Here is a 25443-nt window from a genome sequence, read left to right on the forward strand (position 1 = left end):
AGATTGGTGACTTTGCATAGCCCACCCACACTTAAATCCAATTTACTTGCAAGTCATGGCATCACCTTCTTGACATAGTCCTTTTTGAGAAAGAAGGACAAACAACAACTTCTCACTGTCTAAATATATAATGGGCAGTAATTGGAGAAAATCTACATCACCATGTATGAACAGCTTTAAAATTGTCAGAGTAAAGGGTATCAGAATAGAAGAACTCAGTAAGTCTGTCTGGCCAATATGATAAGCTGTGACTTTATACTGCCAAGTATAAATAGCTTCGTTTCAACCATGGTTTATCATGAATCTTCAGCATTCAATTTTTCAACATTTGCAAAATGTGGCTTTCATATATATATGGTAATGATTCACTTTGAATGTTCAAATGTCTATGCCTTTTTATTGCATTTTATAATTAATATAGGAACAAAATGGTTCCACTAAAGCTGTGTGATAATTCTTTAGGGATCTGTATTCTTCTGATTCTGGAAAAGTAACCCTTTCTATGTGCATATCTTCAATGAGGTGTCTATTGGCTCCTACAGATATAAAGACCATGAAACAGCAGGTCTCCAGCATCCATAAATGAAAAACATCTGTTGGGCGAATAAGTACTTTCAGTTATTTTATTTAGCAAAATCTTGGCTCTATTTATTGTCCAAGATAGCCTGTTCATCTTGGTTATACAATCTGTACTGGCAATTTCACAGCAACTTCTGAAAAACTGGAGAAGAAATTTGCCTTAAAACATGCATAAAGGCTTTTAACTATAAATGGTTTTTACTGATCACAAAGGAAGTTTGCTTAATCTGGTTTCAATTACGGTTCTGATTGGTTTTACAGCTGCTAATCTTTAAATGCCAGTTATGCTCTAAACTGTTGCTACTGCTCCTTATCTTCAGAGGCTAATGAAAATTATGATAATAAGAAAAGGTAGAAAGGGAACCTAGTATAAAACAGAGCATGGCAAAATCATAGGCCTGTTAAGAAAAACCCAATCTAATTTAGTGAAAACTTAGAAGTAATGTATGGATTTTTAAATTTTTTTTTCAAAATCCAATTGTAGCACATTTAGCATGTTTATTAACTAAAATTAAAATTAAAGACTAATGAAACATAAATAGGACAGCCATGACAAAAGGATGAAATTCATTTGTAATTAATAGTTTCAGAGAAATGTTGAGCTAAGGTCCAGCTTCCACTCAAATTGACAATGTTTTGAAAATACTCACTATGTGCAAAGTATTCTAATGGTTACTGGGAAAACAAAAGTGACTTCCTTCAAGGAGCTGACATTCTCCTAGAGCAATACCATATGACTGTGGAATTGGATATCTATTTAGCATGTCATAATCTTAGCCTTTATTGGAATCAATAAAGAAAATATCAAACAAATTGGCATTGGCTCTAACCCACAGCCCACATAATCAAGAAATCATTTTCCTCCTTGTGTGGAAATCTGATGAGATTTCCAAAGCTGCTCCTCTGAGGTTAATTTAAGCACAATCTTGTTCATTTTGTAAATTTTTTCAAAACTAACATTCCTAGATTATATAAGGTAAATCCCCCAAAGAAGTCAATGCATCTCCTAAAGTAGAAAAATCTAGTCACTTCCTTTTATTTTCCAACAAGAAACGCTTTTCCAAAATATGAGAAGGAATTCTCTCCCCTCCTAATAATAGAATCTGATCTCCCAAATGCTTAAGTTGCATTAAATCCAATTAAACAAACACTACTAAAGTGCCTACTATGTGAAAAGCACTATAGCTTTGAATTGACTGTGACACTGTTTGTGTGTTGTTTGTGTGTGTGTGTGTGTGTGTGTGTGGCGGGGGAGGTGTTGTCATAAATAACATAGGCTACATTTATGAGGTTACATGGTATAAGAATGTACTACTTTGGTAGTAAAGGAACATAGCAGAAGAAATATGTTACAGATATACTTCACGGAATGAGGAATAGTAGACAAATAAGCATCTGGAACAGAAGAAGACAGACAATCAATGTGGTCTCCATTTGTATGCTAAGAGAGAATGAGATTTATGAAGTTGACACTAAAAATATCATAAGCATCCGGGTACCAGATATTGACTACGTATTTAGGGCCAGTACCGAGAGGGACAAGGTTGGAGATTTCAACCAACCTCATAGGTCCACCTTTCTTCTTAACACTCTCTTCTCTAACACCTCCTCCATATACACAATTGATTATGCCAAATGGAAACTTGTGGAGGATACTTTCAACTGATTGGCATTTACATTATCCAGGACTTCATTAAAGGGCTCAGAGGACATGACTGTCTTCAGGGATTTGTAACCTGGATAGCTTCTGAGACATCTTTCCTGAGTTCTGTGATTATGTAATAATCATATGGGATCAATGAGCTGTATTCCATGGTACCCCTTTATCTTGGTCAGTTTTCATACTACTGTGAATTATCTATAGTAGTTATATTTACAGACACATATGAAGGAATATAGGGTTAGAATATAGTTGAATCAACGTGAACTATGTAGAGGCAAAAATGACCTTGCAGGTTATTTAGTGGACCACTTTGTTCTGCAGATAAAGGAACATTAAGCCAAGAAAAGTGAAATGACTTCTAAGGTCACACAGTGACAGGATTAGAACGTAGGCTTTTAAACTCCCTGATTCAGTGCTCTTCACAATGTAGCAGTTTGCTTCTCCTCCATCTTGACTCCTGGAGGTGGTGTGATTAAAAGTGCAGGCTCCGTTAATGGTGTCTATATCACCATCTTTATGTACCAAGAAGAGCATGAATGCTAAATTTTAAGTGACCAGCTAATAATGAAAGGGATAACTAGAAATTGTGTTCATTTAGCCACATAGGATTGAAGATAATGGCTCATATTGGTAAGCTGCAGGTATAGGATGTCAGATTCTCAGAGACAGATAAATTAGTCAAGAGCATCATTATGCTGGGAAATTTGGCAAATACTGAAGGGTTTTTTTTTGGGGGGGGGTTGGGTTTGTTTCTTTTTGTTTGTTTGTTTTTCAGCTAGGCAATCCAGGGTTAAGTGACTTGCCCAGAGTCACACAACTAGTAAGTGTCAACTGTCTGAGACCAGATTTGAACTAAGATCTTCCTGACTCTAGGGCCAATACTCTATACACTATAACACCTAGCTGCCCCAGGTACTGAAGTTTCAAAGTCAGTTATGCCAAATTATTTTAAAGCATAAAATATGGTTACAGATAAAACAATATTTTTGACAATAAAATTAAAGTGAACAAATGCTAGACATCTCCCAGCCCTTCCCTCAATGTGCAGCAAGGCAAAACATCATTTTTCATTGGCATAGCTTTGTGGACATGCATCACGGAAAGAGATGTATAACAGCGGACAGCAGGGGAAGGTGAAGATCATCAAGTAAATCCTATAGACTGCCACACAGTTTCAATTTCATTGTCACCCGCATGATAATCATGCCACTACTCACAGCAGGTACTACTCAAAGGCTAAGGGAGAGATATATCTATTGGGGAAAAAGGAACATATGTTGAGCAATTTGTCCAAATATGGGAAAAAGAAAAAAAAAATCTATTGCTACACCATGTTTCTCTCTCTCTCTCTTTTTAAAACGCCATTTTATTTAGCAAATGTTACCTACTTACCAGGATGTGAGCTCTTAAAATGACCTAATTGATGTCAGGTTCCTCTTCGTCAGTAAAGAATCAAAGACTCATGAGGCTGAGCGGGGACGCCAGAGGTCGTTTAGTCCAGACCCCTGCCTTCAGGAGTTAGTGTTCCTTACCCATCCCAGACTGAAGTTGGATGAGATACTTCCAAAGAGGCCCCAGGGTGCTATAGAAGCTGTGCTGGTGACTCCATTCTTGGCATTCTTCTTTCTGAGTCAGTACCCAATCAAAGTTCCCCAGAGGTGGAAAGGCCACCACATGGTTAGATGTTCTGCCTTTCAAACAAAATGCGAAACAAGCTCCTAACAATGCGCGGTCATTTAAAACTTCCTAGGCTTTCAAAAAGGGTTAGTGCTTAACTCTTTCATGATGGAGCCAGATTCCTCTTCACGTACTACTACTTCCTTTTTGCCTGCTTTCCCTTAGAGTTTCAATCGACTTAGTGGTCTTTTTTACTTCTTCTTCCTAATTGAACCTTACTGTTATTACACGCTGAAAAATATCTGGTTCTCTTCAAGGTGGGAACAGTTGGTTACAGAAGTGAGGTTATATACTGGGCTTCTGCATATTTAATAAAATAATGAAAGGATTCTTTGATCAGAAAAAACCTTTAACTCCACTTCAGTGATTATCTAGATGAATCTGGAACCTAAAGCTTTCTCTAGGGAAGTTCTAAACCTTTAGTTTGATCTCAATGTCAATGTTGGTCATATTTCTTTTAATCCAAATTCCATTCAAATCAACAAACAATCATTAAATGCCAACTTTGTACAAGGTACTGTCCTAGGTATTTGGGATACAAAGATGAAAAAAAGTTTATATTCTTCTGGGTTAATACAGCATGTATTCAAGTTTGTGTTTTCAAGTATTCCTGAAAAGACTGTCAATTCTTGGCATTCCTAATATTTTGTAAGTCTAGTCAGGGGCCATAAGCCAATGTTTTCAGAACTTTTTAGCACTGGTTATTCTCCTTCCTCATTTTCAAAATCAGTAATCACATGAAGTTAGTCATTAGATACTATGACTTCATCAGTTCATGGTAATGCCTCAATTCTTAATGGTGGGGACACTATTTTTTTTTCCCAACTGCATCTTAGTTACTTACTTCTAGCTTGCCATGCACAGCTGATTACATGAACTTAGGTTAGAAGCTTTCTGTCTCTCTTCTGTAACTCCAACCCTGAAAAGAAGGCTGCATTACATAGCCTCATTTTGGACAATGTAACATTCTGAATAGAGTGCTGGACAACCTAGGTTCAAATGCCTCCTCTAAGAGTTATGAGGTATATGACCAGGTACAAGCCACATAATCTTAGCCTTCTAAGATATATCTATTAAGATCAATATTGGTTGTAATTAGCAATAGTGAAGGAGTTCTGGTCCACAATCTAAATCCTTAATGTAATATAACAATGCAAATGACAAAAATATTACAGATAGTGACACAGATGTAGGTTCAGAAATCTTGCTTTGAGGTTTATGTCAGCAATGACAGTATCTTATGACAGTGATAATAATCATTAGTCAATCCCCTGTACTGAAACAAAACCTGGTCCATTTGTAAAATCACATGTTGTCTTCTTTCCTAATTAGCAGGTTTACAGATAGACACTAAATGCTTCCTTCTTTAAAAGTTGTTAATTCATTCTTAGGCTAACTTTGTATCCCTCAACACAGTGGGAAAACAATCCTACTGAACACTAGAATGTTTGTATGTAGAACTTTGTGTGACTACTTGTGTAACTGGTTTGTCCAATCGTGATTTTAGACTCTTCTTTGATTATGGGATATTATCTCTTAGAAAGTCTATTATTCTCTTCAATTTTTTTACTATAATTAAAACCTTCCACTTTATAAAAGAAAACAAACCAAAATCAGAAGAAAATATATTCTAAAAATAGTAAAATATATTTTAACACTGCCGTGTTTGGGGACCTCCCAAGACATTACACACTATACCTTTTCTACCATAATTTGTTATTGTCTAATCATTTTTAAACTGGTGAAAGGTGCTGTTTGGAAGGGGAGGGGCAGTTTTCAGGAAAATCTAGCTGATTAATTCTCTTGCCATTTGTAAAATATTAGTCCATATATGCCAGCTATCTTCTTTGAAAAGAAAATGATGCCAGTTTTCCATCTCAATTAGGAATTATGAAATCTGACAAATAAAATTTTTCTTTCACTAAAAATGCTGGAAAATATTGGCCAAAGAATCAAAATCAATTCTTCATTACAGTTGATGCATAAACTCTGTCATAGATATTTAATTTATTATTTCGTAACAAAAATAGAATCAAGCATTTTACAATTGAAGCACAAATCAGTGCTTACAAGAATAAGAGACAAACAATCATGAAGCACTTAATCATAGGTCACTTACAATGACCACCAAATAGGATAAAAAAAATACCTGCATGCGTGTATGATCTGTGTATATGTACATAGAAAGAGGGGCTGGAGGGAGGGGAAGAGAGAGGGTTGAGGAAAGAGAGAAACCAACAAATGGAGACACAGAGACAGATGAGACACACAAACAGAGACAGACTCTCCCAAATTCCACTTTAAAAAAAAAAGGTCTGTTAATATCAAAACCAAAAGAGAACGATTGTTATGCTGCTTGTCTTTGTACCATATAGAATTACAGGATCTCAAAGTCAGAAGAAGCCTTAGACATCATGTAGTGTAATCCACATCTAAGCAGTAAGTTGAACTATAGCAACTCTGACAAGGGCTTATCTAGCCTGTAATTGAAGAATATAATTCTTAAAAAAAAAAAACAGGCCCAATATATCAGATCATTCAGAAAGTAGGTTGTATATTCCAAATGTTGAGGACTAGAGAAAGAACATTTGGCTGGGGTGGGGAGAATGTGAATTTCCAGCTGCCCCAATCATCTGACTTTTCCAAGATTCCTCAAGTATAACCCTTTATAAAAACCATTCTTTGACAAATCAATAAAATAAAAGGTCCACTACTTTTAAGGACCTAAGTATTTTCCAAACACTGAGTTTGTATGCTGCGGGTTCAAAGAAAAATGAAATAGTCCCCATCCTCAAGGATAATACACCCTGATCTTTCCCTTGTTAGATGTGTTTTAATACTTATGCAGGCTTTGTACTGTGCTGTCTTTGACTTGATTGAACTCTATTCCCTGGCCATTCACTACATCTTTGATGTATTTTCTCAACTAGATTTACTGTAACTCCTAAAGTACTTATTGTGTAGTGCTTGGCATACAGATGAAACATATTTATTGAGTATCTGTTCAATAAATAAATGTTTGTTGAATGTGTATACATGACGATTCTATACTTCACTGGATCTTAGATCTCAATAATGTAGCTCTCCAATGCTGCAGATTGCTACTAATTCATGTCTTTTCGTTTTGTGTGATGTCTATTCATGCTTTCCTGGAAATCCTTTACAGCAAGCCCACCCAATATTCTGGAGATGCTTATTCAAAATTGTTTTGTTTTGTTTTGTTTTAAACATTATAGTGACATCAATACAATTTAAGTGCTGTATAGTACTTACTTTGAACATGGAAAGAACTACCTTCTCTCCAGTCATGCATCTTTTTGATAATCTGTATCATTTCACCTCTTCTTGCATATAGTTTGTCAAGAGTCATGTGCTGCACCTTGTTTATGCCCACCATGCATCTCCCCATCACTTTTTTGGTCACCCATTATTTTGATTCTTCTGAAATTGTTGTATCCCATGTTTCAGGTCTAGGAGAATAAGAAGAATGCTGGTTGTTTAAAAAAAAAGGTTCTTTCAGAGTGAAGCTTAGGGTGGGGATTTCAATTAAAATATTATCTAATTTCCTAAATGCAATCCAACTTGCTCTCTTTTGCTTATTAATTCCTAAGCCTAATTTATTATTCAACCATATTGTCTTAGATATATAAATATGGGGTATATACAAGTGTTCAAGGAAGATTAGTACCACTGGTCTGAGGCCTGCTGAGCCCTTTATAGGGCTGCATTCCACCTTTGGTGTCTATCTAGTCACCCAACTCTCAACTGTGGCTCCAAGAAAATTTAACATTCACAGTGGCCATACTCTGGTAAACCATTTTTGGCAGATGAGCTAAAAGAGGTTGAGGGTAACTGGACCTCAAACTCATTGTGAGTTAGGGGGGTGTCTATCCCATGCATGTGAAGACTTCCTCCAGCAGAATGGAGGATGAAAACAATTTATTCCAAAGACCATGAAGGCATCTGAAGCAGATGTTATGGTGTAATTAGAGACTGATTAGACACTGAAGACACCAAGGTCGTCCACTCCATCCTTAGCCTTTGCCAGTCATCTTGACTTTTGTTTTACCACTGGACTCTGATGACTCTAGAAGAGAGAGTGAGGATGATGATTTTGTACAACTTTAACTCACTTAAATTCAACTTATGCAAGAGTCAAAATGTATCCTACCATTTTACTATTTTAAGTGCCTCAAAGTCTTGTGGTGACAGAGAAGTAATGAAGTAGAAAGTGGGGGTACACCAGGAGCTTAGTCACAAACCTGCACATGGGCAGCCCAGGCCATAGGGTTATCTTCTCATTGGACTGAAGAAGCTCCCTCAGTGTGGCTTCAGAAAATGCCAAGGAATGGTTAGTATGGTGTTTGCTACCCAACAACCACAGGAGAAATGCCAAAAGCATAACAAAGGTCTATATACAATGTTCACTGATTTGACTAAGGCTTTTGATTCCCTCAGTCATGAGTTCTTGTGGAAGATCATGGCAAAATTTGGTTGCCTGAAGTTGATCAGTATTCTACACCAGTTCCATGAGGGCATACTTGCACAGATTCTAGATAACGGATGATGCTCTTGCACTTTGCCAGACATCAATGGAGTGGAGCAGGTATGTGTTTGTTCTCATCCTTTTTTAGCATGATGTTTTCAGTGATCTTGTCCAATATTTTCAACGAAGATAAAAATGGCATCAAGGTCAGCTACTATACTGAGAGTAAATTATTTAACTTGAAAAAGCTACAAGGTAAGATGAAAGTGAAGGGACAGTTAGGGCACAACTTTTTGTTAACAGATAATTGTGCACTGAATGCATCCTCTGAGGCTGAGATGCCACAGAGTATGGATTGATTCTCTGCCACTTGTACTAATTTTGCCTGTCAATTAATTCCAAGAAAACAGAGGTTCTGCACCAGCCATGCAACTTTCCATCAATATGAGAAACCATTGGTTATAGCAAATGGAGAAATTTTGAATGCTTTGGATCAGTTCACTTACCTTGGCAACATACTTACCATGGATATATACATAGACGATGATATTGATTCACGCGTTGCCAGAGCTAGCTCAATATTTGGAAGGCTCTGAAGGAAAATATGGGAGATAAGAGGTATTAGGCTGCCTACCAAACTGAAGGTCTGCAGACCCATTGTGTTGACCTCATTGTTGTATATCTGTGAAACCTAGGCAGTATGCCAGTACCATGCCAGGAAAATTAATCCCTTCCACTTGAATTGTCTTAGGAAGATTCTGAAGATCACCTGGCAAAATAAGGGACTGATCACTGAGATCCTTTCTCAAGCAAAACTGTCAAGCAATCAATCTCTACTTCAAAGGGTGTAACTCTGATGGGATGGCCACATTGTTTTTTTTTTATTTAATAAATGTTTATTGGTTGATTGTTGTGCTAGAGTACATAGACATCATGAGTATATATTTAAAAAAAAACAGTAAGACTAAGCAAGATGTTTCTAGATTGTAACAAAAAACTCATAATTATATAGGGAACACAAGCAAATGATACAGATTGAATGGAGATTGAAAAATGATATCCTGAGTAATGAGTGAGTCAAAAGAAAAAAAATCATAGAGACAAAAATTACGTGGAAGGAAATTGCAATAATGAAACCGTATACAAAAGTTCTGAGATTAACTAAAGTTGTACTCAAGGGGAGAAAAAATACATTAAGAAAATAGAAAATTAGAGGATTAGTGAACTAATATGCTAACTTAGAAAATCAATCATAATCAAACCCAAAATAAGCACAAAGGGGGAAATATTGAAAATTGGAGAAGAAGCAGATAAAACATAAAATGAAAATATTATGGAATTTTAAAGACTGTATACAGAACTGAGCAAACTAAATGATTCACAGGACTAACAAAATCTTTAAACTCTTGTTTTGATTAAAAAATATAGAAACCTGAATGACCATAATAGCAAAAGAATACATCAGAACTACAGCAGAGAACTTAGAATTATTAGAACTTATTATATGCACTTATAAACCAGTAAAACAGAATTTAAAAGAAATGGAACATTTCCTACAAAAATGTAAAATAACCAAAGTAATAGAAAATGAAATCATAATATTAAACAATCCATTTTCAGAAAAGTTAATTGAATTAACTAAAAAGCAAGTACTAAAGGAAAATAAAATCAAGCAAACAAACCAAAAGCCTGGTCCAGACAAATTTTGAGACAATTTCTAAACCAACATTTGAAAAGTAAGTAATAGGTGGTGCAGCGGATAGAGTTCCCATTCCATTGATGGAGACAACACGTGAATACCTAGGTACTTAGAATATAATATAATCTAAAGAGGAGGCAATTGGGAAGGGAAGAGGGAGAGGGGGCTTGGGTAAGAGGCCTGGAAAGGCACATTCATAAGGTGGAATTGGAACTGAACTTTGAAGGAAGCCAAGGAGGCCAAAGATGGAGGTGAGAAGGGAGAATATTCCAGGCATGGGAGGCAGCCAGTGAAAAGGCTTGGAGCTAGAAGATGGAGTGTCCTGTACAAGGGACAGAAGAGAAGTCAGTGTTGCTGGATCGCAGAGTATGGGGAGAGGAAAAAGGTGTCAGAAGGCTGGAAAGGCAGGAAGGGCTGTTTAAAAAATATTTATATTTAATTTTTTTATCAGATTTTATTTATTTTTAGTTTACAACATTCACTTCCACAAGATTTTGAGTTCCAAATTTTCACTCCATCCCACCACTCCAAGATGGTATGCAGTCTGAATACCCCTTCTTCTAGTCGGCACTCCCTTCTGTCTCTCCCCCCCTTTATCTTATTCCCTTCTCCTCTTATTTTCCCATAGGGCAGTATAAATTTCTGCACTCCATTTCCTGTATTTCTTATTTCCCAGTTGCATGGGAAAACATTTTTTTAACATGTGTTTTTTAAAACTTTGGATTCCAAATGTTCTCTCTTCCTCCCTCCCCACCCACGCTCATTGAAAAAGCAAGCAATTAAATATGGGTTATACATGTGCAGTTATGCAAAACACAGTAGTCATGTTGTGAAAAACTAACTCTATTTCCCTTAATCCTATTCTGCTCCCCAATTATTCTATTCTTTCTTTTGACCCTGTCCCTCCTCAGAAGTGTTTGCTCCTGATTACCTCCTCTCCCAATCTGCCCCCCCTCTATCATCTCCCTGCTCTCTTGTCCCCTTCCCCCACTATTTTCCTGTAAAGTAAGATAGATTTCCATACCCAATTAAGTGTGTATGTTGTTCCCTCCTTAAGCCAAAACTGATAAGAATAAGATTCACTCATTCCCTCTCACCTGCCCCCATTTCCCTGCCACTGTAAGAGCCTTTTCTTTTCTGTCTTTTTATGAGATAATTTACCTCATTCTACCTCTCCCTTTCTCCTCCCAGTATAATCCTTTCTCAGCACTTAATTTTATTCTCAAGATATCACCCCTTCATCTTCAACTCACCCTTTGCCCTCTATCTATCTATATATGTAAACATATAATTTTTTTCCTCCAACTACCCTAATACTGACAAAGATCTCATGAATTACAAATATCATCTCTCCAATTCAGGAATGTAAACAGCTCAACCTTAATAAGTCTCTCATGATTTCTCTTTCCTGTTTACCTTTTTCATGTTTTGCTTGAGTCTTGTATTTGAAAGTCAAATTTTCTATTCAGCTCTGGTGTTTTCATCAAGAATGCTTGAAAGTCCTCTATTTCACTGAATGACCATTTTTTCCCTGAAGGGTTATACTCACTTTTGCTGGGTAGGTGATTCTTGATTGCGATCCTACCCTCCTTTGCCCCCTGGAATATTATATTCAATGCCCTGCTGCCCATTAAGGTAGAAGCTTCTAAATCTTGTGTTATCCTGATTGTGTTTCCACAATACTTGAATTGCTTCTTTCTGGCGGCTTGCAATATATTTCCCTGACCTGGGAACTCTGGAATTTGGCTACAATATTCCTAGGAGTTTTCTTTTGGGGATCTCTTTCAGGAGGTGATCAGTGGATTCTTTAAATTTCTATTTTGTCCTCTGATTCTAAAATATCAGGGCAATTTTACTTGAAAATTTCTTGAAAGATGATATCTAGGCTCTTTTTTTGATCATGGCTTTCAGATAGTCCAATAATTTTTAAATTCTCTCTCCTGGACCTATTTTCCAGGTCAGTTGTTTTTCCAACGAGATATTTCACATTGTTTTCTAATTTTTCATTCTTTTGGATTTGTTTTACAGTGTCTTGATTTCTCATAAAGTCACTAGCTTCCAATTAATCTATTCTAATTTTTAAGGAAGTATTTTCTTCAGTAAGCTTTTGGACTTCCTTTTCCATTTGGCCAATTCTGCTTTTCAAGACATTCTTCTCCTCATTGGCTTTTTGGACCTCTTTTGCCATTTGAGTTAGGCTATTTTTAAGGTGTTATTTTCTCTGATATTTTTTGGGGTTTCCTTTAGCAAGCTGTGGACATGTTTTTCATGATTTTGTTGCATCACTCTCATCTCTCTTCCCAGTATTTCCTCTACTTCTCTTACTTGCTTCTCAAAATCCTTTTTGAGCTCTTCAAACACCTAGGAGCAATTTGTATTTTTCTTGGAGGCTTTGAATGTAGGAGCTTTGAATTTGTCTTATTCTGTTTGTCTGTTTTGATCTTCTTTGTTACCAAAAAAAAGAGATTCTATTGTTTGACTCTTTTTGTCAGGTTTGGTCATGATGCCATTCAATTACTTGAGGTATAAACTTTTTGTTAAGGTAGAGGTCTGCTTCCAATGTGGAGAATATACTGTCCCAAGCTTCAGTTGTTTGTACAGCCGTTTTCAGAGATACTTCTGGGGACATGTAAATTTTCAGTTCTTGTAAGGTGGTATGATCAAGGACAAGGTGTTTACTCCTTTCCTGGCCTGTGTTCTGGTTTATTAGTGACCATAAGCACTCTTTTCTGTCTTGGAACTGTGAGGAGGGTTCTCTCTTCACCACCACTACAAGCTCCACCACGCCAGCACTCCTCCTTGCCCCTGGACCATCCTTCAGAACTGTGACCCAGATCCAAGCAAAGGCAAAGCAAGAGATTCCTGCCTCAGCACAGGCAATCCCCCTCTGATCAGCCACCCAATTCCCCCTCAGTCTGTGGCCTGGAAGCTCAGGAGGCAGCTGCCGCTCTGGAGCTGAGCTTGGGGACTGGAGCTGAAACCACCTTGCGTCTTTCTCTTGCTGCAAAAACAGACTTTTCCCACTGACCTTCTAAGTTGTCTTTGGCATTTGTAGGTTGAGAAGTCTGGAAAGCACCACAGCTCCTTGCGACTCAGTCCTCCGAGGCCTGCTCCAGGTTCCCTGTGGCCTGTGCGCGCCAATGCCCGGTGCAATATACCTTCCCAATCAACCATCCAGGTTGTCTTGGGCTGGAAATTTGTTTCACTCTGTCTTTTTTGTGGGTTCTGCTGCTTTAGAATTTGTTTAGAAGCATTTTTATAGGTATTTGGAGGGGTTTGGGGGAGAGCTCAAGCAAGTCACTGCTTTCACTCTGCCATCTTGGCTCCGCCCCTGGCCACATTGTTCAAATGCCAAATTTATGTTTGCCTAAAATACTATTTTATAGAGAACTCACACAAGGAAGTGCTCACATGGAGGTCAGAAGAAGCAATACAAAGGGCACTCTCAAGATCTCTCTGAAGAACTTTGGAATTGATTCTGAGACATGGGAGACACTGGCACAGGACAATCCACTCTGGCATGCCGTCATCAAAGAAAGCACTGTACTCTATGAACAAAGCAGAATTGCAGTAGCTCAAAAGAAATGTGAGCTGTACAAATTTGGAGACATGCCCACTCTAAATGTTCGTATGTTCTATTTGTGCACCGGCTGTGGTAGGGCCTTCCAAGCTCTTCTTGGTCTGATCAGCCACAGTCAGACAGATTGTATTTTGACCCCAACATAGTAATGTCACTTTGGTTCTCTTTGATAATGGACACCCACTTTAGATATATGTGCTGACTGATCAAACCAATAGGAAATCCAACTGCATGATGGTAATCTTAGCAACAGGAATTCTTTCTCTGATTTTTAAAATTTTTGCTTTTGTTTTCCTTCCATGAATTTTTCTGCAAAACTCTTTAGAATGTTTGTGAATCTTAATTAGAAGGCTCTACAGTACTGACAGAAAATGGTGAGAGATATTGATGTGATCAGCACATTATCCACAAATATGTACATCTGAAGGATTTGATTAACTAAAGAGAATCTCTCTTCCATTTAGACTTTACTCAATATCATCTATGACAATGGTTAATATGTTTGGTGAATATACACATTCCTGTTTTATACTTTAATAATTAAACCTTCATCATAAAGTTGCATCTTTCAAAAAATCTTGTTGTATCTTAATATGTGAAAGGAAGCCATCTTGTTTGAAAAGAATTTTGTCGTAGAATTTGTCCAACCAAATTAAATGTTTTTTATAAGCAACAGATAATAAGCATAACATTTTTTCTAAAAGTTTTCCTTATCTTTCAAGCAATTGTATAACTATAAATTTCTGGCCTAATATAAACTATCATTTCCAAAGTCCAGCTTCTTCTCATCTCATATCTTTGTCAAGGTTTCCCTAAAAAAAAAAATGAACAAACAAAAAACAACAACTGTGTTATTACTGGTAATATGCTCAACCTTATTAGTTGATCGTGTGTCTCTTCATTGCCCTTTCAGTCATACTCATTTTCAATTCTTTGGAAATTGCAGTGTTCCATTTGTCTTGCCTTTTAAATTTTAATGCTTTGGAATAAATCCCTAGTCATTCAACCCTCGTTATAGCCTTGCCATCTGTCACCTCTTCTTTTTGTTATATGACTGGCCCACCTATTTTTCTGATCAGACATTTCCTGGAGAATATTTTTTACAACACTTCTTGCCTGTCATTACTAGTAATATGTTCAAGCTTATTAGCCGATCATGTGTCCCTTTATTGTCCATTCAATTTCAATATTTGGAGATTGCTGTGTTCCATTAGTCTTGCCTTTTCCTCTCACTCTTCCCACACACCCAATTAATTATGTCCTGTCAATTCTACCTTCACAAAATCTCTAGCGGTTTCCCTTCTGGTTCCGGTTCTTTTTATTTGAAGAATATTTAAAATGTATTGAATCTAAAATATAATTTTTAACTATTCACATGCCCTAAGCCATACATTCTTCCTTATAGATGCTGCTAACAAAAATGGGACAAAAAAATGCTTATTTACTGATGTAGATTCATATTTGTCCATCCATTCTAGTGATTTTATTATTAAAATGGCATGTTGCAGCACTTCAAGGAGAGGTGTGAGCAAAGATGTTTTTAACATAGTTTGAACAACACAGCTGTCATCTCATTAGCACCAAAGTGTTTGCCTGGAATAGAACATTGTAAGCAACATTGCCACATGCTGCTCTGTGAATATTACACCTGTTCCTGCTAATTCATGGGTGACCTCATATTTTAAGTAAAGGCTTGCCATTTCCAAGCCTTGTCATACTCTCATGATATTCTTATGAAAAATGAAAGAATTCCTACATTTTTCTGCTGGAGGGGGAATAGCAAACTGTACTGATGCTCTTTGGAGCTATCTTTGGTGATGAATTGTTTCTAGGAAATAATGGAACTAACCTTTAATCAGGATCAGATCCATTTCATGGGCGTAGAAGCTTAAATAAAAGTATAATATTGTGGTTCCCTACTTTGATCCCGAAAGCGAACACAAAGAACATGCCTATTTCCTCCAATTGCCCAAATTACCCAGGTCATTTCAACACAAGTGGTGGCAGGGATAATTCTCACTGTAACTTACATTCCAGTCAATCAGCCATGCTCTGCTAACATGGTGGCAGTATCAGCTGGGGCCACTGAGTGGATAGAATGTCTAAAAATTTGCCTTCAGGGAAATGTCACCATTTTTGTGAACTGGATAATAGATAGATTCTTTATTGCTTGCTTTTATTATCTCTTAGGAAAAGTTTTCTTTTAGTGGAATCAAAAATAGAGTTTTAGACCAAGTATAATACTGAGATAGAGGCCAAGGCTTTCAGCAACAAAGACCTTGTCTTTTGGGCTCTTCTTTAATTCCTTTGAAAATATCTTTCTTTTGTGACAAATCAGTTGCCACCTGTCCTCTAGAGCCCTGATGAAGTCTGACAGGTCCTTTGAGAGTGTCACTATGCCCTGTGATTGTACTCAGCTGTATATTTGAGACCAATGGGGAACTCCACTTGCTCACAGAAAACATTCTCTTACATTCACAGTAACCTCATGGCCTTCCAAAAGGAAAGCACAGAAGGACCTCTTTCTGGAATTGAAACTTCAGAGGTAATTAAATAGGAGCAGCAGAACAAAGCTACTTTTTTCCCCACTTCCCTCCCACCCCCATAATTCACAACATTCAGTTCTTGAAAAAAAAAAAACTTCCAAAGATCTGGTCCAACTTTCTCAGTCAGAAGGGAAAATGAACTTCAATTTCAATACCTTTTATAGGTCAAACTATACTATAAAGAATCTAAGTTAGTTGGGGAAATAATTGAATAATGAAGGAAGAAAGGGCACCTGGCCTTGTATAGCTGTTGTCTCTGCAAAGAGCAACGGAATGGATACCTAGAGGTCCCTCTAGGGGCCATGGTTTCCTGCCTTACATTTCTGTGTTAAAAGTCTTCTCATTTTCCAATAAGAATATTGGCATTCATTATTCCATGAACTTTGCTTCTCTTCTATCTTTGTGCAACTTCAAGTAACTGCTCTTAGGTGAATTCATTAAATTTATAGCTAACTCCTTAGTGCCTATGGTGGAACATGGGGTGGTCAGAAAGATGTGATAACCAGAGATAATCCATAAACCTTATTTTAATTAATATGAGCTGTCCCAAATGTCAGGGCAGTTTTGAGTTTTAGTAGCTGTTGCAGTAGAAATTTCAGCACAGAGCTTTAGTAGCTTAAAGCTGCACTATGACTTTTGGAACAACCTGTGTAGTTTTGACATCAGAACCTTTCCCGCCCTCATCATCTTCACTGGTCTTTTTAGCCCAGAGAGGGTCAATATAGTAAGCTGGGATAATTTCACTTTGACTTCTTCTGGTGTTAAGGATGCTAAATATCCATATATTAGCCAATATTCCAATAGATGTTATCTCATTGTGAATAGTCTTCCCAATGGTGAGCATGCCAACCCATTAATGTCTATATAACTCTCAGCCATGTCCTCTCATAAATTTGATGCAAGAGGTGCTCAGCATGCAGAGGACTTCCTTTCACTCTCTTCATTTTTCATTTATATCAAGGAGTATATTGGTATCTGTTAATTGTGTCTTACTGTGATTTTTTTCCTAATTTTTTCCTATTTTTTTCCCTAATCATACATTTCTTTGATAGTACTTTATATACCATATCTCTTCCATAATGCTGCATTTGCAATGTGTTGTACACCTCTCCACTGCCCTTTGGGTGAGTTTCAATTTTCTGAAAAGTGTTGCATTCTGTTGGTCACACCTAAGCCATGTCACTCAATGAATTTTAGAGTTAAAAAGATGCACCCTTGTTTCAGAGAAGAGTTTGATATTATTAAAAGACTCATGCAATTTATTGAAGGCAACACAGCCTCTTCCAAAAAGCAAACAAAAAGGAAAAAACATATATATTTTAAAAGAAAAAAGCAGACTTTAGAAAGGATCTGGAAAAGAAATTAAAAAGAATCTGGAAATTTCTAAACTAGATCCTTCAGTCCATAAATAATTAAAAATTGACTGTCTGATCTCATTAGCCTCTTAGATGACATCAAATCCATGTGAGACATCTGAAATATTGGTTGACATTTGGCATCTAACTAGATTACTTTTAGTTCAGTATCACTGGCTTTTGCATGTTCTAAGAATTAGAAGAAAACTAAGTAAAGAAAGTTGCCCTTGTCTATCAGGGTGGGCAAGATAATTGCCCCTTAATAATTGGGTCCAAGTGCTGAGGAAGATGCTACACACATTGTCAATGGTGACAGGGCTGGTTTTAAGCTGTACCTGTCCATTGTGCTTTCCAGGTGGCTAAAAAACTATAATGGATAGTACCTAGAATGGCCACATTGAATCATGTCAGTGTATTGTAAATGGACACAATAAACAAGGACATTAGTATCAAAGCTCTTTATCCCTCCTTCCTTCTTTCCCTTCCTCTATTATCCATGCCCAATGGAAAGAGCAAAAAGCCCAGGCTGATCATCTTTTTCCCCTTCATACCATCCTGTTTTCTTTTCTATCCAAAAATATGGCAGCATTAATTAATTTTGTAGTATGTATTCTCCTCCTCAGATCTTGCCTCTTCCCCCCTTCACTGGAAGGGAGAAGATATTTCAGGCTCCTTAGAAGTGTTTTTTACTCTTTTTTTCTTATGAGCCATGTTCTGATCCTATTTCTCATTAGCACTTCAGTTTCAATCCCTGTTTTACTCCAATGCCCGAGAAGGAAGACAGCCAGGGCAATCATAATTCTGTGCATAAATCACACATATTCTGAAGACAAACATATTTTGTCCCTCTGATCCATTTTGGTCCGGTTCCCTATGGAAGCAATTGGCTCTGTTGTCAGCATGAAAGAACTTTCTGAGTTACCTTTCATATTTTACTGGGGAAAGGCAATGCTATCCACCCAATGGTAGTACTAGCCACATTATAAAGTAGATGCAGTCTCTTTTTTTGGCACCTCTTCCTTCTGTCATGTTACCTAGGAGGTAGTATGGTATTGGGGAAGCTAGGTGGTACAATGGATAAAACGCCAGGCCCAAAATCAGGAGAACCCAAGTTCAAATCCAGCCTCAGACACTCACTAGCTATGGGACCCTGGGCAAGTCACTTAACCCTATTTGCCTTGGTTTCCTCATTTGACAAATGAGTAGAAGGAAATGACTCAACTCCAATATTTCTGTCAAGAAAACCCCAAATAGAATCACAGAGTCAGACATGACTGAAAAATGACTGGACAACAAAATATGATATCATTCAAACAGCGCAGAATCTAAAAAGGCCCCAGGTTCAAAGCCTGCCTCTCACACATTTGTTATGTAAATGTGGACAAGTCATTTAAACTGTCTGGGCCTCAGTACTCTCATCTATGAAATGAAAAGTTAGAAGGGACAGAGCCAAGATGGTGGAATAAAAGCAGTGACTTTCTTGAGCTCTCCCCCAAACCTCTCCAAAAAACTCTGAAAAAGGACTCTGAACAAATCCTAAAACAGCAGAACACACAAAAAAACAAAATGAAACAAATTTCCAGCCCAAGATAACCTGGATGGTTAATTGGAAAAGTCTATACTACCTGGCTGGGAGAGAAACACAGTTCAGTATGGGTGCACAGGCAAAGACCAGAGCTCAGTGAACCTGGAGCAGGTCTCAAGAGACTGAATTACAGGTAGCAGGGCAGTTTCCAAACTTCTCAACCTACAAACACCAAAGACAGCTTCAAAGGTCAGTGGGAAAAGTCTGTGACCAGGGCGAGAGAGCAACTTGGTTCCAGCTCCAGTCCTGGTGTGGCCTCAGGGTGGCAGCTGGTTCTAGAGCTCTCAGCCTACTTACTGAGGGGGAAGTAATTGGCTTCCCAGAGCGGGATTGCAGGGATCTCTTTGCTGGTGCTGAGGTAGGTTTCTCTTCTTTGCCTGTGCTTGAATCTGGGTCGCAGTTGTGTGTGGTGGTCCTGGGGCTACAAGGAGCACTGGCGTGATGGAGGTTGTAGTGGCAGAGAAGAGAGAATCTTCCTCACAGTTCCAAGGCAGAAAAGAGTTCTTGTGGTCACTCACGGACTAGAGCACAAGCCACAAAAGTGATAAACACCTCCACCTTGATCATAACACCTTGGAAGGATTGAAAACTTACAGATCCCTAGAACTATCTCTGAAAACAGATGCACAAACCCCCCCCCCCCAAGCCTGGGACTGTACACTTTCCACACTGGAAGCAGACCCTTACCTTAACAAAGAGTTTATAACTCAAGTAATTGGCTGGTATCATAAGCAAACAGTTCAAAAAAAAGTCAGATGATAGAATCTTTCTTTGGTGACAAAGAAGATTAAAACATACAACCAGAAGAAGACAAGAAAGCCAAAACTCGTATATCCAAAGCCTCCAAGAAAAATATGAATTCGTCCTAGGCCATAGAAGAACTCAGAAAGAATTTTGAGGAGCAAGTAAGAGAAGGAGAGGCAAAACTGAGAAGAGAAATGAGAGTGATTCAAGAAAATCATGAAAAAGTGGTCAATAGCTTGCTAAAGGAGACCCAAAAAATAGCCTAACCAAATGGCAACAGAGGTCCAAAAAGCCAATGAGGAGAAAAACGACTTGAAAAGCAGAATTGTCCAAATGGAAAAGGAAGTCCAAAAGTTCACTAAAGAAAATACTTCCTCAAAAATTAGAATGGAGCAATTGGAAGCTAGTGACTTTATGAGAAATCAAGACATTGTAAAACAAAACCAAAAGAAAGAAAAAAATAGAAGACAATGTGAAATATCTCATTGGAAAAACAACTGACCTGGAATATAGATCCAGGGGAGATAATTTTAAAATTATTGGAAAGGTTAGAATTGGATGATGCTGATTTCACTTCCAACTCTATACTGAGGATCCAATGATTCTCTTAATTCCTATATCTTGGACATAGGCCATACATACTGCCCCCCCACACACACACCTCAGGTTGCTCCTGGTCACCCCAGACATTACCCTAATTGTTCTGTCTTTCACTGATCTGGACATTTCCTTTCTCCTCACCCCCAAAACCTTTATGCGTCCTCTGTTCTCTCAAGATACTGCTGGGGAAAGAAAGTTGAACTAATTCTTTATTCATGATATTACAGGACTGTCCTAATATGTCTCACATGTCAAATGACCCCTCAGATCTGCTTAGTTCATAATTTATCCATTTGATCCTCATAACCCCTCTGCTCTCTAAGTCAATAAGTACCTGTACTACATATGAGGAAACTGAGGCTGAGAAGTTAAGTGATCTGTCCAGGGTGACAAAGGGAAGCAGGTTTATCTAGGTGTATAACCTAGGTTTCCTAACTCTCAGTCTACTGCTTTTTCTCTTACATTACATTACCTCTCCTACCCAACACATTTATATACTAGCAGGGACTTTTACTGTCTTGAGCCAAATGAGTATCTAACAGTAGGAAATCAGATGGCTGACCAGTGCAAGAGATTTTAGTGTGGAGTGCATTACAGTACTTCTCAAATTTGCATTGTATGGTCATCCATCTAGACCTTTGCTTCCTATTCTATGGTATCTATACTGGATTTTCTATTTTTAAAAAAATAGATTGATAACTGTATTTCAACATAATTGGCCTACTTTGCAATCCTATGTATTTTTCAAAATATTTTTCTAAAAAAAGATTCAAAAGCTTAACCAGACTACTTGAAGAATCCAAGATATAGGAAAAAGTTAAGTGCGTTTGTCTAGATTTATGCTTTAAGGCTGGATTCATATCTCAGCAATTCATAGGGTCCAATCCACTCTAAGCATATACTCTAAGCCACCTGGTCACATTGCCCTCAAATAACATACCTAAAGATGGATAATATTTTTACTGCCTTGCAACTACTTCTCTTGGGGGAAGAAGTCTAAAGCGCATTTTAGGGTCCAGCTTGAAAACTGCTTCATCAACTGAATAACCCACATGTTATATGCAAAGCATTATGTTAGGTGGTGGAGGGAGAAGAAATAGAATCCATCCTCTCACTGAGCTTGAGAGGAGAGTGTATAATATATATTCAACAACTACATAGTTACTATTAAACAGAATAGAACGTGGGGATGTTGCGAGATGTGCAGAGTACTATTTGAGGTCAGAGAAAGGATAATGCTTTTCTGACTTTGGAATTAGGCAACAGTATTAACTATGGCTTCCTGGAAAGGATACCATCTGATCTGGGTCTTAAACAATTGGTTGGTAATTCAATAGGCTCAGAAAATTGGAAAGTATTTGAGGCATAGGAAATAGCATATCCATAAGTAGAGAGAGACAGAAAAAATGCTTAAGTTATATAAAGGACATTCTACTATTTAGAAAAGTCACTGGGAACCTAGAGTCCATCCAGAAGGGGACAAGCAAGATGATGAGGAAACTGAAGACAATGCCCTATAAAGACTGGCTGAAGGATGTAAGGATATTTAGCCTAAGAAAGAGAAAGTTTTATTTGGAGTGGGAGGGAAGAAAGACATAAAAGCCATCTTCAGGTGTTTGAAAGGATGTTGCACAAAAGAAACCTTAGATTTGTATTGGGTTCCAGGGACAGAAGTAGAGAAATGAATGGGAATTATAGAAGCAGATTTAGGCACATAAGGAGAAGCATCCTACAAATTAGAACCTGACTACCTCAGAAAGGTAATGAGTTCCTCTTTAAACAGAAGCTGAGGGTAGGGGCCAAGAAAAGATGGTGGAGTAAAAGGAGTGACTTGCTTCAGCTCTCCTGCAAACTCCTCCAAATACCTGTAAAAACTGACTCTAAACAAATTCTAGAGCAGCAGAACCAAAAAAAGAAAAGAAAAGAAAAGACAGCATGAAACACATTTCCATCCCAGTGGTTGATTAGAAAGGTCTATCATACTGGGCTGGAAGAGAAATGCAGTTCAGCGTGGGCACACAGGCAAAAACCAGGCCTCAGTGAACCTGGAGCAGGTCTCAAGAGACTGAATTACAGGTAGCAGGGCAGTTTCCAAACTTCTCAACCAACAAACACCAAAGATAACTTCGAAGGTCAGTAGGAAAAGTCTGTGACAAGGGTGAGAGAGAAACTCGGTTACAGCTCCAGTTCTTGTGTAGCCCCAAGGCGATGGCTGCTTCCAGAGCTCTCAGCCTACTGACTGAGGGGGAAGTAAGTGGCTTACCAGAGGGGGATTGCAGGGATCTCTTTGCTGGTGCTGAGGCAGGTTTCTCTTCTTTGCCTGTGCTTGTATCTGTGTCGTAGTTCTGTGTGGTGGTCCTGGGGCTACAAGGAGCACTGGCATGATGGAGTAGTGAAGAGATATCCTCCTTACAGTTCCAAGGCAGAAAAGAGTTCTTGTGGTCACTCATAGACCAGAGCACAGGCCAGAAAAGTGATAAACACCTCCACCTTGATCATAACACCTTGGAAGAATTGAAAACTCACAGATCCCTACAACTATCTCTAAAAATAGGTGCACAAAACCCCCAAGTTTGGTACAGTACACTCTCCACACTGGAAGCAGACCCTTACCTTAACAAAGAGTTTATAACTCAAGTAATTGGCTGGGATCATGAGCAAACAGTGCAAAAAAGTCAGATGATAGAATCTTTCTTTAGTGACAAAGAAGATCAAACCATACAACCAGAAGAAGACAAGAAAGTCAAAACTCGTATATCCAAAGCCTCCAAGAAAAATATGAATTCGTCCTAGGCCATAGAAGAACTCAGAAAGAATTTTGAGGAGCAAGTAAGAGAAAGAGAGGCAAAACTGAGAAGAGAAATGAGAGTGATTCAAGAAAATCATGAAAAAGTGGTCAATAGCTTGCTAAAGGAGGCCCAAAAAATAGCCTAACCAAATGGCAACAGAGGTCCAAAAAGCCAATGAGGAGAAAAACGACTTGAAAAGCAGAATTGTCCAAATGGAAAAGGAAGTCCAAAAGTTCACTAAAGAAGATACTTCCTCAAAAATTAGAATGGAGCAATTGGAAGCTAGTGACTTTATGAGAAATCAAGACATTGTAAAACAAAACCAAAAGAATGAAAAAATAGAATACAATATGAAATATCTCATTAGAAAAACAACTGACCTGGAAAATAGATCCAGGAGAGAGAATTTTAAAATTATTGGACTATTTGAAAGCCATGATCAAAAAAAGAGCCTCGACATCACCTTTCAAGAAATTATCAAGGAAAACTCCTAGGAATATTGTAGCCAATTCGAGAGTTCCCAGGTCAAGGAGAATATATTACAAGCACCCAGAAAGAAACAATTCAAGTATTGTAGAAACACAATCTGGATAACATGAGATTTAGAAGCTTCTACATTAAGGGACCACAGAGCATGGAATAGAACATTATGGAGGGCAAACAAGATATGATTACAACCAAGGATCACTTATCCAGCAAAACTGAGTATGATCCTTCAGGGGAAAAAATAGTCATTCAGTGAAATAGAGGACTTTCAAGCATTCTTGATGAAAAGACCAGAGCTGAATAGAAAATGTGACTTTCAAATACAAGACTCAAGTGAAACGTGAAGAGGTAAACAGGAAACAGAAATCATAAGAGACTTACTAAGGTTGAACTGTTTACATTCCTGCACAGAAAGATAATATTTGTAACTCATGCGACCTTTGTCAGTATTAAGGTTATTGGAGGGGAAAAATTATATGTATGTATATAGATGGATAGATAGATAGATAGATAGATAGATAGATAGATAGATAGATAGATAGATAGATAGATAGTGGGTACAGAGTGAGTTGAAGATGAAGGAGTGAAATCTAGAGAGTAAAATTAAGGAGTGAGAGAGGATTATACTGAGAGAAGGAGAAAGGGAGAGGTAGAATGGGGTAAGTTATCTCACATAAAACAGATAAGAAAAATGCTTTTACAGTGAAGGGCAAATGTAGGAAGGTGAGAGGGAATGAGTGAATCTTATTCTCATAGGATTTGGCTTAAGGAGGGAATAACATACATGCTCAATTGGGTATGGAAATCTATCTTACCCTATGGGAAAATAGGGGGGAAGGGGACAAGAGAGCAGGGAGATGATAGAGGGTAGGGTGGATTGGGGGAGGGGGTAATCAGAAGCAAAACACTTCTGAGGAGGGACAGGGTTAAAAGGGAGAATAAAATAAACCAGGGATGGGATAGGATGAATGAAAATATAGTTTTCTGGGGCAGCTAGGTGGCGCAGTGAATAGATCACTGGCCCTGGATTCAGGAGGACCTGAGTTCAAATCTGACCTGACACATCACACTTACTAGCTGTGTGACCCTGGGCAAGTCACTTAACCCCATTGCCTAACCAAAAAAAAAAAAGAAACATTGTTTTCGACAGCATGACTACCATGGAAGTGTTTTGCTTGACTACACAATTATATGTATGGAGTTGCTTACCTTTTCAATGAGGGTAGGTGGGGAGGGAGGAAGGGAGAAAATTTGGAACCCAAAGTTTTAAAAACAAACGTCAAAAATTGTTTTCACATACAACTGGGAAACAAGATATACAGGCAATAGGGTATAGAAATCTATCCTGCCATACAGGAAAATAGAAGAGGAAGATGATAAGAGAAGAGGGGAACAGAAGCGGAGTAGAGATTAGGGAAAGGGTTATTCAGAATGCATGCTGTTTTGGGGTGGGGTAGGGATGATATGGGGACAAAATTCGGAACTCCAAATCTTGTGGAAGTGAATGTTGAAAATTAAAAATACACAAATTAATGAATCTTTAAAAAAAAGTTTTTTTTTAAAAAAAGTTTGACTTCCTAATAGATTATTGCACCTGAAAATTGTGGAATGCTGTAGGTCCATTTAGATGCTAAATTGTTTTTTGCTTATTTGT

Source organism: Phascolarctos cinereus, unplaced genomic scaffold, assembly GCF_003287225.1.
Source record: "Phascolarctos cinereus isolate Bilbo 61053 unplaced genomic scaffold, phaCin_HiC Scaffold_726;HRSCAF=1367, whole genome shotgun sequence".
NCBI classification, from domain to species: Eukaryota; Metazoa; Chordata; class Mammalia; order Diprotodontia; family Phascolarctidae; genus Phascolarctos; species Phascolarctos cinereus.